The sequence below is a fragment of the Phyllostomus hastatus genome, unplaced genomic scaffold (genome assembly GCF_019186645.2).
Source record: "Phyllostomus hastatus isolate PE091 unplaced genomic scaffold, TTU_PhHast_1.1 phas_scaffold_21, whole genome shotgun sequence".
In the NCBI taxonomy this organism is placed as follows: Eukaryota; Metazoa; Chordata; class Mammalia; order Chiroptera; family Phyllostomidae; genus Phyllostomus; species Phyllostomus hastatus.
Genome location: NW_025334017.1, coordinates 39,931,495 through 39,949,462, shown reverse-complemented (window position 1 = coordinate 39,949,462; position 17,968 = coordinate 39,931,495). Strand labels below are relative to the sequence as shown.

Below are 17,968 nucleotides of genomic sequence, written 5' to 3'. Positions count from 1 at the left end.
CGTTGTGTGTCCACTACAATTTAAAAACAAATTTTAGAAGTTATTTTTTAAAAAGACGGTCCCTCTTTGCATCGCTTAATCTCCTCCAACACCGTCAAGTGCAACAGAGCAGGTTCAGCCAAGGCTGGTCCAGCGGCTGACGATTCGGCGCCCACGGGCCAGACAGCTGCCTGGGACCACTCGGCCCTCGCCGCCACCGTCATTCTGCTCCCGGGAGCGTCCGGCACAGGGTGCCCCTCCACCCCTGCCCGTTTCTGAGAAAACACGTCTTTCAGGTCCCCTTTTCGGTTCCTTCCCCCGTGTGTGTCACAAACCTACGAGGCCTCCGAGGGCTCCCCGTGGAGGGCCGGGTCCCCTGGAGCCCCACAGACACGCATCAGGGCAAGTTCTCCTTGCATTTCCAGGAGGCTCCGGCCCCTCTCAGTTCCCAGTTCCAGCGTGTGACGACGGATTTCCTACGCTGACCTCACGCTCGCTGCGCCCAGGAGTAAAGGTTCATGAACTAATCGCTGCAGCTGCAGCAGCGTGAGAAAGCAGGCGTGGGCGAGGATGCGCGGACAGCCACTGAGTAGGGAGCCTTCCGCCGACTCTGTTGGAGTCACGCTGTCCGTGTTTCATCTACTTAATTTTCATGGAGACCCTATCAGGTAAGCACTATTATCATTGTCATTTTCCCCAGGAGAACAGCGAGATTTTAAGAGGCTGAGTAAGCTGCTCAGGGTCACCCAGAGAGTAAGCAGCACTGCTGAGACCCATGGGGTCCAGCTTCCGAGCCCCATGCTTATCAGTTGTATTCCCGGTGGTGCTGAAATCCATAGTCAACCTCCGCCTAACCATCCGCAGGCTCCCCAGCCCCGTCAGGATGAAGTCCAAGCAACACAGATGGGCCTGACTGCCCCAGCCCAGCCCTGCTTTCCAGCACCGCATCTCACTCCCCTCGTGGAACCATGTGTGCCTCTGTGACTTTGCACATGCTGATCCCTTTGCCTGAGATGCTGTTCCCTCCATTCCATGAGCGGTGGTTATCACAGCTGACCCTTCAAGGCATCCTCTCTGTGAAGCCGTCCTGGACTTCCTGTGTTTGTGTGAGGTGCCTGCTTCATCGCCCCAGGACTCCCACTGGGCGAGCACTGCCTCACTGCGTGTTTGTCTCCTCATGAGACTAGAAGGTCTTTGGGTACAGGGCTTTCTCCTCCAGCCCTGAACACACACAAGGCACGACGTGTGTTGTCCAAGATGATGCAGACTGACCCTGTCCTGCTTGCACTCCCTTCATCCTTAATTTAGCCTGGCCCCACAGGGATCGAGGTACCACAGCCGGGGACAGTGCCGCTGGGTCAGTCAGAGGTGCCACCCCGTATCAGTCTGCTGGGGCCAGCACAGCCCAGAGTTACCCATGGCATGGCTCAAACGGTTCTTACAATTCTGAAGGCTTCAAGTCTAAGATCAAATTGTCAGCACGTAGGTTTTTTCTGAGGCCTCTCTCCTCGGCTTACTGTGTCTTTTGGTGTCTTCCTACGGTCATCCTTCTCTGTGTGTGGCTGTGTCCTAACCTCCTCTCCTCACGAGAACGCCAGGCAGATTGGAGAGTGCCTACCCCCGGGACCTCATTTAACTTTAACCACATCTTCGAAGATTCTATCTCCAAATACAGCCACATGCTGAGGTATTGAGGGTTAAGACGTTGACATATGAGCTCAAGGGGTACAATTCAGGCCATAACACATCCCAGCGTCCCTCCTTCCACACATAGCGAGAATGATTCAAGGCCAGGCTGGACGCATCCATCATGGGCATCCAGCCCAGCCTTTGCATTCCACGAGTGGGGAAACTGAGGTCCGTAGATGAGAAGTGGCTTGCCACCAAAGTCACCCAGCAAGATTAAGTCAAAATTCATGACTGTTAGTCCAGGACTCTTCCTGTGACCCCCATATCCATTAGTAAGCACTATTCTGAGCCTCTATCCACCCCCCAAAGCAGGGCAGAGGGGAAGCTGGTAGGAGCCAAGAGCAGACCTCCTGCGGGCAAGTCTGCCCCCTCTCCCTGCTCCGTGATGGCAGGACCAACCCCTGTGCCTCACCCACAGCCCCGGCCTCCAGAGGTGTTCTCAGCTACCTGCAGGGTCCCTGCAAGCTGCCTTGGTCACCAGGCCTCGGCCTCGGAGCTCCCAGGAGGGAAAGTTGATTGAAATACCAAGCATGTGACTGTCTTTTTTTTTTTTCTTTTCAGTTCAGAGTATCAGCAAAAAAAAGGACCCTCCCCCGCATTCCCTGCCAGCTGCACATGCTCTGCTGTGATTGGTCAAAGGCTTCCCAGGAGCTCAGAGCCCTGGGGCCCGAGGAGCAGCCCCACACCCCGCGTCCGGTATTCCCTGATAGTCCCGTCCTCCCCAGAGCCACTCTCCTTCCATCCACAGTGTCCGAGCTCAGAGCTCCTCTGTGGTCCCCCTGTTTGTGAAAGCAAGTTCATCCTCCTCGGCACAACAGCCCAAGTCCCCTGCCTGTGTCCCGACTAGGAGCATGGACCTAGGGAACAAATTGATTAAACTCCAATTCTTTCTCTAACACTTTCTAGTTGTGTGACTTTTCTAAAGTGCCTCTGTCTTCTAATCTATAAAATGGGGACAATAACAAAGCCCTCCTTATAGAATTGTTATGTATATTAAATTAGTTGGTATGTGCACGGCATGTAGAATAGTGCCTAGAATATATTAAGCCTTATGTAAATATTTGTTAAAAACATACATACACCCTGGCTGGCATAGCTGAGTGGATTGAGCTCGGGCTGCAAACCAAAGTGTCACAGGTTCGATTCCCAGTCACGGTACATGCCTGGGTTGCAGGCCATGAACCCCAGCAACTGCACATTGATGTTTCTCTCTCTCTCTCTATCTCCTTCCCTTCCCTCTCTAAAAATAAATAAATAAAATCTTTTTAAAAAAAACATACATACACACTGCCCTACCCCACCCAAACACAACAAGCTTTCTTTAAAAACCCACAAGGCAGGAAAGGGCTTAGGGATGCAGGGATACTAGGCAAGGCCAAGGGGAAATACCCCAGAGGGGCAGGACGTGGGGGAGAGGGCAATTCAGGGAGCGGAGGAGCAGAGTCAGGGCGGCTCCTGAGCACAGGAATGGTAAACTAAGGCCTGGGTGTGATTAAAGCTCTGAGTGGCAGAACAGGTGAGAGGTGGTGTGTGAGCTCAAGACGAAAGAGCAGAAGACCAAACCTTGGGGACACGAGATGCTGCGGTGAGGGGTCTCAGCGTGTAGACCACACTTATCAGTCTAAGACTGCGCCATGCGCACGCCCCTCTCTGCGCCTTCCACCCCGGGCCCTGTCCCCACTCACGCTGCCACTTAAAAACCTGGTGTTTCTACTCCGACACTCTCAGCAGGAGGTCTGCTCTAGGGTCTCTGCTCTGGAAAGAAACATACAGTCAAGAGGAGAGAAAGACAGCTAACGAGATGGTTCGAGTTCAGTGTGAAGTAAGAATGAAACCCTCCCTGGACAAGGGGCAGCTCCGGCTGAACGTGGCTGTGGGGTGGGGTGGGGCAGGGGGAGTCGGAGGGTGCTGCCCAGAAGATGGGACATGTGAGCAGAATGGTGAAATGCACCTGAGCCTTTTCTGTGGGGGAAGGTGAGGGATGTTCCAGTCAGTGAGAAGGCACCAGAGCATGAAACTGCTGACGGCATGTCGTGGCTGGAGAGCAAAGGGCACGCAGGGGGCCAAGAGGAGGGCGACAGAGCTGCCAGGGAGGAGGTGGCCAGAGCTTGCAGGGCCCTGTGGACAAGGCCAAGAAATGATGTCGCCATCCAGGAGTTAACAGGCTCTAGAGATGGACTTTGGGGAGGGGAAGGGAAGGGCATAAGTAGAGCTACATTTTGGAGAGAACCCGGTGGGTTCTCCCAGCAGCAAAGCCTGAGACAAGAACATGGGTGGAGGTGGTCTACTTGCAAGGTGACCCCAAGACGCAGCAGGGACAGAGCAAGAAGAGCGAGTTGGGGATTGGGGGAAGAGACAGCAAGGGGCGTGCTTTTGAGCTTTGTGGGCAGCTAGAACTCAGTCTTGCTGGGGACCCTCTGAGTCACTGTTAATGAACTTCATATTGACACTAACTTTGAGTCCCCGTAGGCTGAGGGTTCCCTTCAGGAGGCATTAGTTTTCCCCTTCCCCATCACTCCTCCAGACTGTGCCTGGGCAGGGGCTGACTGGCCTGTTGTGGTTTTCAACAAGCCCTGCATGTTTCAGATAGGACACTCTGTCCTCACAGCATGCGTGGAAAGGTCCTCAAAGCCGTGCTGAGATCAGGTGGTCCAGGGAGGTATTTGGGGCACAACAACATCTGCGGCCCCTGGGTCCAAGGGGCATTAGTGAGAATTACATTCCTTTGCAAGTGAAGGAAAAACAAAGATAACAGTGGCTTAGTCAAGTTAGACTTATTTCACCTCTGCATTGAAGAAGTGCAGGAATACTGATTTATGGCTTCACTGAAGCCTTAAGAATGTGTCTTCGACCTGAAGAATGGTGAAGGCCATTCTTCAAGCTGTGGAGGTCATTCTCTCATGGGCCAAGGTGACTGTTGGAACTTCAGCCATCATATTCATGTTCCAGGTGGCAGCACAGAGCAGCATGAAGAAGAATGCACCCTCTCCGGTTTAAGGAAACTTCCCAACACATCCACACGACCCTTCGGCTGATATCTTCTTGTACAGAACTTAGGCACATGATCATGAGCTGCAAGAGAGGCTGACAGGTGTTGTCATTCACATCACCTGCTATGTATCTAACGAAAAATTGGGATTCTTTCACTAAGAAGAGAAAGAGAATGGACCTTAAGACACAATTAGCATCTCCAGCAACAAAGATGTAAGATGAGAACAAGGAGGTTAACTGGGAAGCACTCTCTGCTGTCCAGGGAGAGATAAGGAGGCCCCAAACAGAGGGAGTGGGAGTGGGGGTGGGGGTGAAGAAAGGGCTGCATCTGTCGAACGTCTGGGTGTGGGTTTGGCAGGACTTGGGGAGGGATATGGAGAGGACATGAGGGCCAGGATCCAGGGATGCCATTCGCACAGCCAGGTAACGTATAAATAGGATCAACAGTTTGGGAGGGAAGCCATGAGTCCCACTGCGGACATGCTGTGTTGGAAAAAGGCAGCCAGAGTTGTCTAGTGAGTAGACAGTTGGGTGTTCAGGTGGCCAGGGGAGAAATCTTGACCCCAGATAGCAAGACATCAGGGGTGTCAGGAATCGCAGCAGCGAAGAGTCCTCAGAGCAGGGACATAGAGGAAGGGAGCAGGGGGCTCCGAGGGCAGGGGAACGTCAGGGACCCTTATGCCTCTGGTTGCCTGTATCCCTCGACTGAAGCTGTTAACAGGAAGTCCCCTTTTATGGCTATAGTCTGGGTTTCAAGGACCTCATGGCTTTCAAGCCTAAGGCTGGTAATGGCCCCCATAGACTATTCATCTTAGAGTGATGCACTGTCTCTTGTTGGACTCCCTTAATCCTTCTATACTTTCATAAATAGTGCTTTCATTAAACTCTCCTTAATTTTAATGATAGGTAGTAGGTAGGTAGAAAGATAGATAGATAGATAGATAAACAGAAAGATAGATAGAAGGAAGGATGGGAGGATGGACAGACAGATGGAAGATGTGTAGCTGGCAGAGAAAGATGAGCTCATAGGGAAATTGAGAAGTGATAGTAGGAGACGCAGGGGCAGAACCAAGAGTCAAGGGAGAAGTGAGCTCAGTGTCAAATGTGACCCCCCCATTAGTTAAAACGAAGACTGTGACTCATTTATTGGATTTGCCACAAGAAGGTCACCGATGACCTCAACGAGCACAGTTCCATGTTGCGGGAGAAGCCGACTGCGGCGGTCGGAGCTGCAGAAGTGAGTGGGAGACCAAGAAGTGGGAACAACAGCTTTCTCCCTCTTCTCCACCGAGAATGCCTGGCTCACATGTCACCTCCTCCACAAACTTTCGCTGCCGCTCCTGTCTTCCTCTCTGCTCCCCGAGCACCCCGTGAGCCGTCTGCCACCAATGAACGGCTGAGCTCCCAGAGTAGGGACCCGTGACTCCGGATCTACTCGATGTTATAGAAAGAGCACTGGACTTGAAGTGTAGAAACATGGGCTCTAACCCTAAACGTGGGCTCTAACCCTGACAAAGCATTCAGCCCACCCACCCAAGGTCCTGCAAAGGAAGTTCGTCTTCTCTGACTTGGCCAGAACAGGCCCTGGGGTGGCTGCTCCCTGCGCATGGCCCCACACCATGGAAGGGTGCCCCTCCAGCCGCCAGCCAGCTGCAGTCCTCCTCAGTGGTCAGCACCCAGTAAAGAACCACAGCCTGCCCCCCTACTGCCCTCATCTTCTTCCTTGACCGTGAAAAGATGTAGGAGCCCCTGAGGATCACGGGCATCCCTCTTTCCCACCATCTCCAGGACTGGTCAAGGTCAGAGGCAATCTGTTACCTGTGGTTCCATCAGGAACAGGATATTAATCATTTTACCCATGAAGTTTTACTGCCCTCTTGGAATTGAACCCTAGAAACCAGAGAAGTCAGGGACTTTTGTACCATTTTGTATCCAATCATAGGTTTCCTAAGACCCTCCCTCCGCATTAGAAGAGCCAGGGGAGCTATTTTAAAAGGTAGATGCCTTGGCCCCTCCCTGGACCCACGGACTCAGAATTTCCCAGGGGTCTTCCAGGCAGGTCTGTTCCTCAGAAGGTGGTTCTGTTGTGGAGCCAGAGCTGGGAATCACCAAATCTAAAATTAACCACAGGAAATGAATACTGAGCTAGACCTACTAGGTGCTGCGCCGTGTCACTGTGGTTAACCTTACCGCAGCCCCAGAGTGTGGGCTTTCTCTGCTCCACCCTGTGAGGAGGAAGGAGACGCTCGAAGAGGTCAAGGGGCTTCCCGAGCCGCCCAGCTGATAAGAGGCAGAGCCAGGGACGGAACTGGGGTCTTTCTTATCTCAGCGCCCAGCCTCGCCCACACCCCCCCATGGGCACCTTCTGCGTGAGAGGCCTGTGCTGACAGACCCTCAGGAAGGAGCAGACACCTGCATGAGGGTGGCTGACACAGGGACAGTTAACTCTGATGCAAAGTTGCCTGAGAAGGATAAACAGAGGCCCCAAGGGCTGTGAGGGTCCAGCGGCAATACGGTGGGGGAGCTGGGAGGAGCCAGAAAAAAGCTTCTGGGAAGAGGGAACGGTTGAGCTGGGTCTCGAATGATTCCATGGCTGTTTACGTATGTCATGCAACATGCCAAGCACTGAGCTTGGTCCAGGGGATAGAAAGATGAAGGAGACGTGGTCCCTGCCCTCAGGGGCCTGGGAGTCCAGCCGTCAACCTTCTCTGCACCTCCCGTGTTCTCTGTTGGCCTTCTTCCTCCTCCTCCCCCTTCTTCGCGTGCCCCCCTTTTCCTGCTTTTTTGGTCCCGCAGAGCAGCTCCACGGTGAGCCAGGCTTCTTAGTCACCCAGGAAATGGGGTGCTCCAGGTTCAGAGCTCAGGGAGCAGAGAAGCACAAGGGCCCCACCCAGGCCGGGGGGGTGGGAAGGGTGGGGGACCAGGAGGCGAGCGCCAGAGCCACAGAGTGAGTCACACCACGCACACACCTGAGAAACGGGCATAATAAGACCCACTTCCCTGGGAAGTCGGGGAGAGAGATGAGATAGGAAGAAAAAGAGCTTTGAGCTCCTCAGAAGAAGGAGACCATAAACAGAGCCAGGGTATTATTATCACGGTCATTACCTGCCTCAATTAAAGGGGCACGCATCTGACCGTGTGAGGGATTGTTAACGAGTCCTGCAACCCACACACGGTTGTATTTTTAATATAATTTCATTTTTATTATTAAACGCTAAGCCCATGAAATACTCCTCAGGTCATTCTGATGTGTTAATACATACTCCCCTTCAGGCTGGGCGGGGTCTCTGCCCTCCCACGCGGCTAGGAAAGGATGCCAGCTCCATGGCAACCCAGCTCTCCAGCCCTGGGGCCTCCCGACAGGGGGCTGCCATCATCTCTTCGCTCCTGACCCCACTGTCCAAATTCCCCAGCCCCTTGGCCCTCCATACCTTTCTTCGCTTCATGTCTCTACCTATGCCTGCCTTATCTATCCACCAGTCAAGGGCAAGGAGAATTGAGCGAAGCCCTTCTGGGTGCCAGGCGTTGGGGAAACGAAGATCAGTCAGACACCGTCTTTGCCTTCCAGCAGACAAGTGCACCAAACCATCTCATTCATTCGCCCAACTCGCTCTGAGCGCCACACGCACGGCGTCCTGGGCTCGGGCCGAGTAGTCAGAGCGGGGAGGTGAATGACACATACCCCCGCCCACAGGAAACACCCCTGTGAGGGGAGACTGGCCACCCCCCACACCTGCAGGAATACACACTAGTGTGTTTTATTATCAAGGAACGCCCCCACGTGCTGGGGAGACAGGAGGAAGAACTCAGTCTGCCTGACAGTCGGGCTGGGCGGGAGCGTTCTGTCTACCTCTAGGTGAGGTTCCCTTGGGAAACAAGACCTGAGCTGGGCCTCGGCGTGCTGAGGGAGGGAAGGGTGTCACAGGCAGAGGGAACAGCATGAGCAAAGTGTTGAGGAGAAAGACACGGGTGTGCTCGGGGCACGGAGAGGGCTCCAGTGTGGCCAGGGTGCTGGCGAGGTGGAGAAGGGACAGAAGGAGGCTGGTGAGGAGTGCGGGGTGGATGGTGAAGGGTATACGCCATGATAACAATAACAGGCGCAGCGTTTACAGACGCAGCCATGAGCCTGGCCAGGCTGGAGACACGAGCCTGCCCAGCTAGTAAGAGGACAAGTAGGCTCGGAGGGCCCTGGCTCTTGAGACAAAAATAGGGGATTTGACTGAGGACAGGAGTGGGGCATTTAGGCGGGGGGAGAGGAGCCTCAGGTTCCTTGGGGTAACTCAGGGGTGGGGCAGGGTGGGGCACGAGCCACTTGAAAGGGGCTATGGGAGGAAGAAGGTCCAACTGAGGCACAGAGGGCCTCAGGGAGCCAGGAGGGGTCCCGTGGAGAGCCCTGGCCTCCTCCATAAGCACAGGTTGCCAGCACAAAGGGGCAGAGTTGGAAAGAACATTATGGATACCTCTGGTGAGCAGGACATTCTTTTATAAATAACTCACCAAACTGCCACGTTTTTACCCCACACTACCCACACCTTAATTCAGGTCAATAGCATCTCTGGTTAGACTGCTCAGGTGAAGTCCAAAATCCTTGCCAAGGCCCAGAAGGCCCTGTGTGGCCTCTTCCTGGCTTCCCCCACTCACTTGTTCACTCGCCCCTCCCTCCACCCCCCATCCCCCACCCTGGACTTTCCACACTCCACCACACAGGACTTCTTCAAGTGTCCTACAACAGCCAGGCTCTTTATGTCCCCGGATCTTCATGCTTCAGACACTTCTTGTCGTTCCTCCCACCCCGTCCCACTTCCAGGCTGACACCTTGTCCTCCAGGGTCCAGGCTCACTGACCCTCATCCTGCCCCCTGCCTGACCCACACGCCCGTGACACTCCATTCCTTTTCTGGCCAGTACTCTTGTAATATTTCGTCATTATCTGGCTTCTGCACAACTTTATAAACCAGACTTTGTCACGGCTCTGAGCCCCAGTGCTGGGATGGCGCCTGGTGCAAAGCCAGGTGCATGAAGTCTTTTGGGGGCCAATGAATGAATAAACAAGAGAAAATGATGAACAAATGAATGCGTGTGTGAGCCCTGAGCTGGTCTTTAGGTTGTGCCGTTCTTTCTGCCCCAACCAGCCTCCTCGCTTCTTACTCCCAAGCCTCCCCCCTCATTTTCCGACTTGCCCAAGAAGTCCTCCCTGCAACAGAAGGGACAGGATCTATGGCAGAAAGGGACACTCCTTCGCATGGATGCCTCAGGCTGTCATCCGAACAGCATGATGCTTCAGCAAACCCTCTGTGGCTCATGCTGACACCATACTCCGGCTGTGTAAATCTTGCCTCCCCTGCGAGAAGACAGCTCAGCAAGCCTGACCCTGTTAGACGCAAAAATGAGCTCAGGATAAGGGAGGTGAGGGGGGTCACATGCCTGAAAGCGAGCTCAACCCCCAGAAGGGACTGAGTCACTGTAAAGGATTTTGAACATGACCTAGCCTCACACAAATGTAGCCTGGCCTCCTTTCCTTTCCTGCATGGGTTGAACCTTCTCTACCCCTAAGGGTCTGAGTTAGGTGGTACAGGGAAGGAAATTGTTCTTCAGCCCTGATCCTTGCATGCTACCAGTTTTCGGTCTGGTTACAGCGGAAGACCTGATCATAAGTAATCACCATGTAAGACTATCAGCTAAGTGCCCAAGAGAAGCCCACCTTCAGAGTTCCATTTCTTTATCTTTGAACCATCCCAGAGTCTGGTCCCATGCCCGTGAGGCATCTGGGTGCTCAGGTCGCTTTCTCATTGGGCGGTGTTCTCTTTCACAGCACCACCCCCATTGGACCTCCTGTTTCCGTCTTCCCATTTAATCTTCTCCAGTGGGGGGTGTGCGTGTGTGCGTGTGTGTGTGTGTGTGTGTGTGTGTTACCATGAGTTTGCCCCAGAAAAAGCACATGTTACTAAACCCATCCCTGGGTTGTCTGCACAATACGCTGTCCCCCAGGACAGCTGCAGTTGATGAGTCATTTGCGAGTGCCAGAACTCAACAGCAAGCTCACCCAACTGGGCAACATGGCCGAATGGTCACGGGAAGCATCAGTGACGCTAGGGCCTGGATTCCCGAGGTCCCAGTGGATCCCTAAGCACACTCTCCAGATCCTTTCGGTGCTCAGGTGGTTTAGGTAGACATAAAGAGATCTCTGGCACCACAGGAAAATAGGTGAGTTGGGCAAGGTGACTCTCTTGGCACTTTTCAGGGATTGAGACATGAGAGTTGCCAAAGATTCTCAAATTCTGCTGCCCCACCTTGAGCCGCCCGGGTGACGAAACATTCTGAGGAGTCAGAATTTCCTACACTGATGAGCTGAGCTAAAAACCCCGTACCCCAGCCTAAGGACAAGGCAGACGTGCAAGGCCCCTACCAGCACTTCACAGACTAGAGCGCAGCATCCCTGCTTGAATGCCGCCAGCCATCAGAAGTTACTCCACCTATTAGCTGGCAAACAGATGCCAGGTGGAAGCGAAGTGTTGAAATAAAAGTAGAGGCACCCCCACCCCAGGGCGTGATGAAACACTTGGAAGAGGCCCTCGCTGGCGCCTGGCGCACGCATGAGAGAGCAGGAGAGGTTGGGAACTGAGGCTGGGGACACCCAGTTGCAAGGTCTTGACTTGAACTTGAGCGTGCCACCCCTGATGGCAGAAAGGCCGAGGTTTGGGTGGGAAGGGAATTGCAGGAGATTAGTGCAGCCACACGGGAGAGAGCTCGTTTAAGGCAGGATTGGGCAAAGAGAGTCAGCCTTTGGTGCCTTAGAGAGAGTCTTTGTTTTCTGGTTGAGTCTTCCCACCTGAGCCCAGGAGTCCTAATCATTCCCTGTGACTTCACGGCTGAAAAATGCAGAGAGAGAGGTCTGGTCCCAGAATGGCGACAGAGAGAAGAAAAAGGAAGGGAGAAACGAAGGGGAGAGGGAGAAAAGGAAACAAAAAGAATGAAATCTTTGAGATTGTATCTGTAATATCACTGATCTGAAATATTCAGGGGTTCTAGCAATTTGAAAGAATTCTTCCCAAGGAATGGAGTGTTGTGTGCTAAGGCATGTGCAAGTATGTATGTAACTGTGTTTGTGTGCTTGAAGTGTGTGTGTGTGTGTGTGAAAGAGAGAGAGAGAGAGAGAATGGGTGTGTTTCATGCTGGGTGAGTGTGTATGCAGGTATGTGCTTATGGCTTGTGAGTGTGGATGCACTTGTGTGTGTGTACACACATCTGCCTATTTGTGTATCTGTGTCTGTACAGCACCCCAGAAAGAAAATAACCCTAAAACCAGCCTCAGAAAACGTGGGATCTTACCTAGACTGGCCACGTACCAGCTGTGTGACCTTGAGCAAGTTACAGCACCACGCTGGGTCTCAGTTTCCCCCGATGTCCTAGTTCCTAGAGCAGCGATTTTCAACCGGCGTGCCACGAGAATTTTTTAATGCATGCAATACCTGACAAAGAGTCAGGGACATGGACCACTTTTCCCTTAGGTTCTCAAATTAAAGAATGACAACAGCCAACACAACAATAGCCATCTTGTGTGAACGAATCAAAATTACACCTATTTTTTTGTCAGATTGGGAAAAATATATTTTTTGGTATACCACAGAAGTGTAGTCATTAGCTCATGTGTGCCATGAGGTGAAAAAGATTGAGAATCGCTGTCCTGCACCAATGCCTAGTATGAAATAACCACTCAATAAATATTTATGAAATGAGTGATTGTTATTTGGAGAAAACTCTGCCCACTTCTTAGGTTTGGAGAGATGACAGAATGGGAAACGATATGCAAACTCTCCTAGTCTCTCGGTGATGGACACATAACAGAAGCCCAATAATTGTTAGCGCTTCCTCTTCCCAATTTCAGGATTTGTTTTTGTGGTTTTTTCCCCCTTTGGTAGAAGGAGGTCAGTGAAGGAAATGATGCCTCTTGCAGCCTCCTTCCTAGGGCTGAGTGGGTGCTATGGACCATATTCTTGAGCCAATTTCCAGGGCCTTGTGGGTTCCCATCCTGTTATTTATTAGCCAGGCCTCTTCTTCCTGCTCTCAGTTCAAAGATTGATAGTCATTCATTTGCAAGAATTAAATGCAAGATTGAATTTTAATGACTCAGACATTTGAGGTCAACTTTTCTTTCAGTAACCTCTGGGGCAGAAAGCCTAGCGAGTGAGCTGGTCGCCCGCCCTTCCATCCAGCAGTCCACTTGTGGGTTGCAAAGTTGCAAGATGGGAATGATTACCCTCATTATGCGGTTGAAGGAATGAGAGCTTGGAGAGGTCAAGCCAGTGGCCCGGGGTCCCCGGGGTCACTCTACTCGCTCCAGGACACCAGAGTTGCCTCCAAGTCCAGCAAGGTGATCTTCAGAAGCTTCGGGAAGGGAAGAAGCTCCTCACTCAGGCAGATGGAGAGGAGGTCTCTTACACTCAAATGCACAAACATCTCAGAATCTCTGACCAGTCAGCCCGGCGGAGCATTGGCAGATGGAGCCAAGGCTGTGTGGCAATCAGAAAACGAGTCAGGTGGGACTGGAACGGTGCCTCCAAGGTATTTCACAAACACGGGGAACAAACACATTCGGTGTCGCAATCCCAGCCACTGGGAGCTGCCGCGTTGGCTGTTTTCTGAGAACGGACGGTGGGTGAGCAGTGCAAGGGCCGAGGTGGACGGCCATCTTGCAGACCGTCCTCCCCCCAAGCCCCTCACTGTCACAGCCAGGTAGACACGTTCCTCCAAACGTGCCAGGAGCTACTACTCCAGGGCCTTTCACCGTCCAGGAGGAGCCTGTTTTCACATCTTCTCCCACCACTGCCTTTGACAGACACTATGGCCCGGGCTAACCTGGATCCCTAGCTTCCGCTTGGACCCTACACGTACCTTCTTCCTCACCACCTCTACGCCCAGGAGGTTGGCTGTCCCCAGCTCTCGCAAGGACTGTTGCTCCTATAACCCTAAAAACAAAAGTTAATTAAGACCAATGCCCTCTGGGGTAATTAATACAATGGGTTTGAGCTGCCCCCTCAACTCAGAGCACAGAGCTCGGAGTCGAGCTTTGGTCGCATTCCACGTATTTTTCCCAATGAATCTCTTGAGCACGCATCTACAGGAAAAGCAGAAAGCCCAGCATCTCCCTGGAGGTTTCATTGCTTCCCGGCAAATTGTCCCAAAGCCCTGGGGACAGGCCAAGTGAAAACGTGAGTCCTCGGACGCCCCAGGCATGGGGAACCGGGGTCTGCCGAGTGCGCAGCTGGCAAGGCCGCTCTCTGCCGTGAATGCTTACACGAAGGGCCACTGTGCAGCCCGCGCACACAGGGAACAGACTGGCAGCTGTCGGAGGGGCGGGGCGGGGGGTGAAAGGGGGAAGGGATTCGCAAAGAAGGAAAGCCTCACCGACACAGCACTATGGTGATTCACAGAAGGAAAGCGGGCGGGAGGAGGGAGAAGAGGGGAAAGGGGTGATCCAGAGTGACGAAATCAGGCTTCACTCGGGGTGCGGAACACACAGTACCATATAGAAGATGCGTTCTAGAGCTACAACACCTGAAGCCTAGGTAAGTTTGTTGACCAGTGTCACCCCAATCAAGCCAAGAACGTTTCTTTCCACTGTGCCTATACAACTGCTTGGATACGTACAAATGCCGAAGCCAAGTCCCTGACCCGCAGCCAGGCCCCACTGCAGCGTTCTTAAGGGATCATTTTCCTAATTCACTTCCGCGTGCTCAGCCGCCTCCCAGGGTGTAAGCACGCAGCAGGGACGCCCCCTGAGAACCGATTCTCCCCTCCTACCTCCCAAAGCCTCCCCTCCCTGCCCCCTGAGCGCTGCGTGGGGCACCTCCTCTCTTTGAAGCAACCACCAAGAGTAACATTTTCATACCCTTCTTTCACGCACGTGAGGGCTTCTTGCTCCGCACCTGCCCTCCCCAGGGGGGCTGGCCTTGGTGCCTGTCCCCTGATGTCAGTGGTGACTTCCTCACCAACGACGGGAACGAAAGTCCAAGTTCAATTTCCGGCAGGGCACCTCCTGTTAGGATGCCTGTGGCATTTGCGGTACATTTCAGAGCCACAGAGCTGTTCCCAGGCATAGGCAGAGCACGGTAATTACATCTGGGAAGGGCCTCTCGTCTGCCAGGCACGTTGACGCGTACGATCCCGTTTTGTCCCAAAGACACTCACTGAGAGCGACGTGGCAAGAGACGCCTCGGACAGAGTAGGGAAGTGCGGTCAGAGAGCGGAGGGGCCGAGGGGCCCAGGGCCGCAGGGCCCGAAGACACTCACGGTCCTCTCCTTGCCCCAGAGAGAGGCACAGCCTGCCCCACCCCGCCCCCAGAGTTTGCTACAGTGAAGTCCCACTGAAAGAGGTAACAGAATCCTGAAGGGGTAGCCTAAGGGGCTGGGTGGGGCAAAGGAGGGGCTGTTACCTGGGAAGATAAGGAAGAAATGGGTTCATTTTAGCTCCTAGAAGTCAATGTAGCACATAGTACATGAGAAATATATATATCATATATATATATATAAAATAGTTGCAAATGATTGTGTGGATACTTCCCCTGAACACTGCCGTAAGTACCTACTCTGTGCCCAGACCGGGGCAAGCCAGCAGAGCACAAGGGCTGATTCCAGCACAAAAGCTCATTTCTGAGCTTACCATGAAGGAGAAGACTCGTTTCTCAAGTGCCCTAATTCAAGTAGGAAAACACGTGCTATCAGAAAAACTGGAGAAAGAGTGAGAAGGAAGCCCAGGGGAAGAAAATGCTAACTTTCATCTGGAGAAGCTCGGGAAGGCTTCCTGGAGGAGGGAGCATTTTAGCTGGGCTTTGGAAGGCACATAACAATAACAACAACTATAACCCACTAACTTCTGTTGACCACTTGCTATGCACCCGGCACTATCTGACATGTATCACTTCATTTAATTCTTCCAATAAAGCTCCAGGGTAGGTGCTGTTGCTCCCGGGACGCAGATGCAGACACTGAGATACAATAACGACAGACCAGTAATGGCTGAAGGAGGGACTGAATCCCGGGTGTATCTGGAATTTATCCCTAGCGAGAGGCGAGGCTGAGACAGAGAAGGAGAAAGAGGCATGCCTCCCCCCACCCCCCGTGGCAGAACTGCTCTGCAGCGGACTTCCCACGCGGAGGCAGGAGCATGTGTGTCGGGAGAGGAGGAGGGCGGAGCCTGTTTCTGTCTGAGAGGTGCAGTCTCGCTGCCCACCAGTAACCAGCAGCACAGTGACTGGCAAACTCTAACAAACGGATGAGACACTCCTTGCTTGCAGAAGAACAGTTAAAGAGAGAAACTGGGGTGGCTTGCTCCAAACTTCCCCAAGGAGGAGCATGGCAAGGCAAGCAAATGAACTAAAGGGCTTACCTTCCCACTAACCACAGCTTTCACTTACTAGGGGCAAGGCCTGTGCTAGGCGTTTGCGAACATTATCTCATTTTCATTTTTGAGGACACACTGTAGTAATTATAGGTAATGTCCATTGATGGTAAATCATGTCCCAGACACTGTTCTGGATACTTCTACATGTTTAAACTCATTGGACCCTCACAACAACTCTCAACAGTACAATTATTATTATCCCCTATTTACAGAAGAGGAACCAGAGGCATAGGGCAGTTAAGTGTTTATCCCTAGGTAATAATAGGTGGTAAAAAGAAGAACCAGGATCTGAACTCAGGCAGTCTGGCTCCAGAACTCCTGCTATTCACCACTACCAGTTCTATCCTATAAGGTAGGCGTTACTAGTAGCATTAAATAAACGAAGAGGCAGAGGTCAAGCAAGATTATATGACTCATCTAGTTTTTTTGGTGGCAAAACCAGCATTTGAACCCAGCAGCCACATTCCTGACCACTGGACAAAGCAGCCCTTGTCCTGACATGGACTTGCATGCCGTGCTCAGGTCTCTTCTCTTCATGCCTGTTTCATCGCCTGGAAGAGGAGAAGAAAAACCTTGGTATTTTCCAAGAGCCTGATCATCTCAGACGTCCCAGGTCAGGGTGGAAAGTTCTCGTGTCCCAGGCTATCACTTGAGAAGGAGACCAGTTGGTTCCTTTCCGGCAGGCCAACCACAGCCTGCCCCGTATCAGCTTTTTATCTGCATGAGGATAACTCCGAGCTCCTGCCGCCTCTCCTGGTCCACCCCTGCGGCAGAGGCTCCCACACGGCCCCCCACAGTCTCTCCCCTCTCTGTGCACGCAGCCTGCTCCTCACAGCAAGAGGCGGAGTCTATTTTCCTTCTGCTGGAATCAGGTTGGACCTTGTGACTTGCTTTGCACAACCAAATGCAATAGAAACGATGTCCTAGGACCCCTGAACCTGGCCTTATGAGTTTGGAGAGCTCCGTCTCTTGGAAGCCAACGGCTGGGCTGTAGCGATGAGCATCCCATGAATGATGAAAACAGACCACATGAAAACAGAGGGCCCAGGGAGACGAAGCTGCCTCGTGTGGTCCAGCGCCGGCGAGGTGCCAGGTGAGTGCAGCTATGCGGCTAACCTCGGCTACACCACGTGGAGCAGAAAATTGCCCACCTACTGGGAGAAATAATAACCCGCTTTTTTTAAGCCAAACACTTTGGAGTGATTTGCTACCCAGTCATTGGAACAACCCCATCTCTCTCCCACTTTATCTTTTCTTACCACAAAAGATTACTGCACAGCTCTAAGGTGTCAATGTCCACGGGATTGTGGCATTTAGGTGTGTGCGGGCCTTCGTGACTAACAGGCGACTTCCGACCTCAGGCAAAGGGCAGTAACGTGGCTCATTCACTGAGAGTGGGCGCCCGGCTGCTCCAGGAAGAGAGATCCGGAGATAAGTAACACACTGTCTGTGCCTCCAGGAAGCCGTGTTTGGGGACAAGCCGGGTCCCTCTTGTCACAACGCAGAGTGATGGGGTGAATTCACCCATTCACTCCACCTCTCTTCGGTGCCTCCTGCCTGCTGGGGACTCGGCTACTCCCTGGTGCTCATCATCAACCAGCAGAGAAAAGAGCCAAGCCCTCACCAGCTGCATTTTCAGGGGATTGCATTCCAGTAACGGCAGGGGCACACGTGAACCTCTGGGGGACTCAGCCCTGGGGTGGGCAGGGTGACATGCCTTATCGTCATTTCACAGCTGGTGGTCCTGAGATCCCGGATTGCTCAGAGTTACTCCACCGCGGACTAGCTGTGTGACCTTGGGACGTGACCTAACTCTTCTGTCCTTGACTTCCCTCGTCCACAAAATGAGTTTCAGAATTATACCTACACCACAGAATATTGCAGAGGTTAAATGACTTAATAGTTGTCA

General features: G+C 52.8%; 1 long non-coding RNA gene across 2 annotated transcripts; it reads left to right on the top strand.

Moving 5' to 3' along the window:
* The first annotated feature begins 350 nt into the window (after nucleotides 1-350).
* On the top strand, nucleotides 351-2,564 carry LOC123833329. 2 transcript variants are annotated; one of them, XR_006788214.1, is made up of 3 exons: nucleotides 351-647; nucleotides 1,578-1,666; nucleotides 2,230-2,564. It is a non-coding gene; the product is annotated as an uncharacterized LOC123833329 (long non-coding RNA). The 2 variants fall into 2 exon arrangements; XR_006788213.1 differs by lacking the exon at nucleotides 1,578-1,666.
* The last annotated feature ends 15,404 nt before the right edge of the window (nucleotides 2,565-17,968 follow it).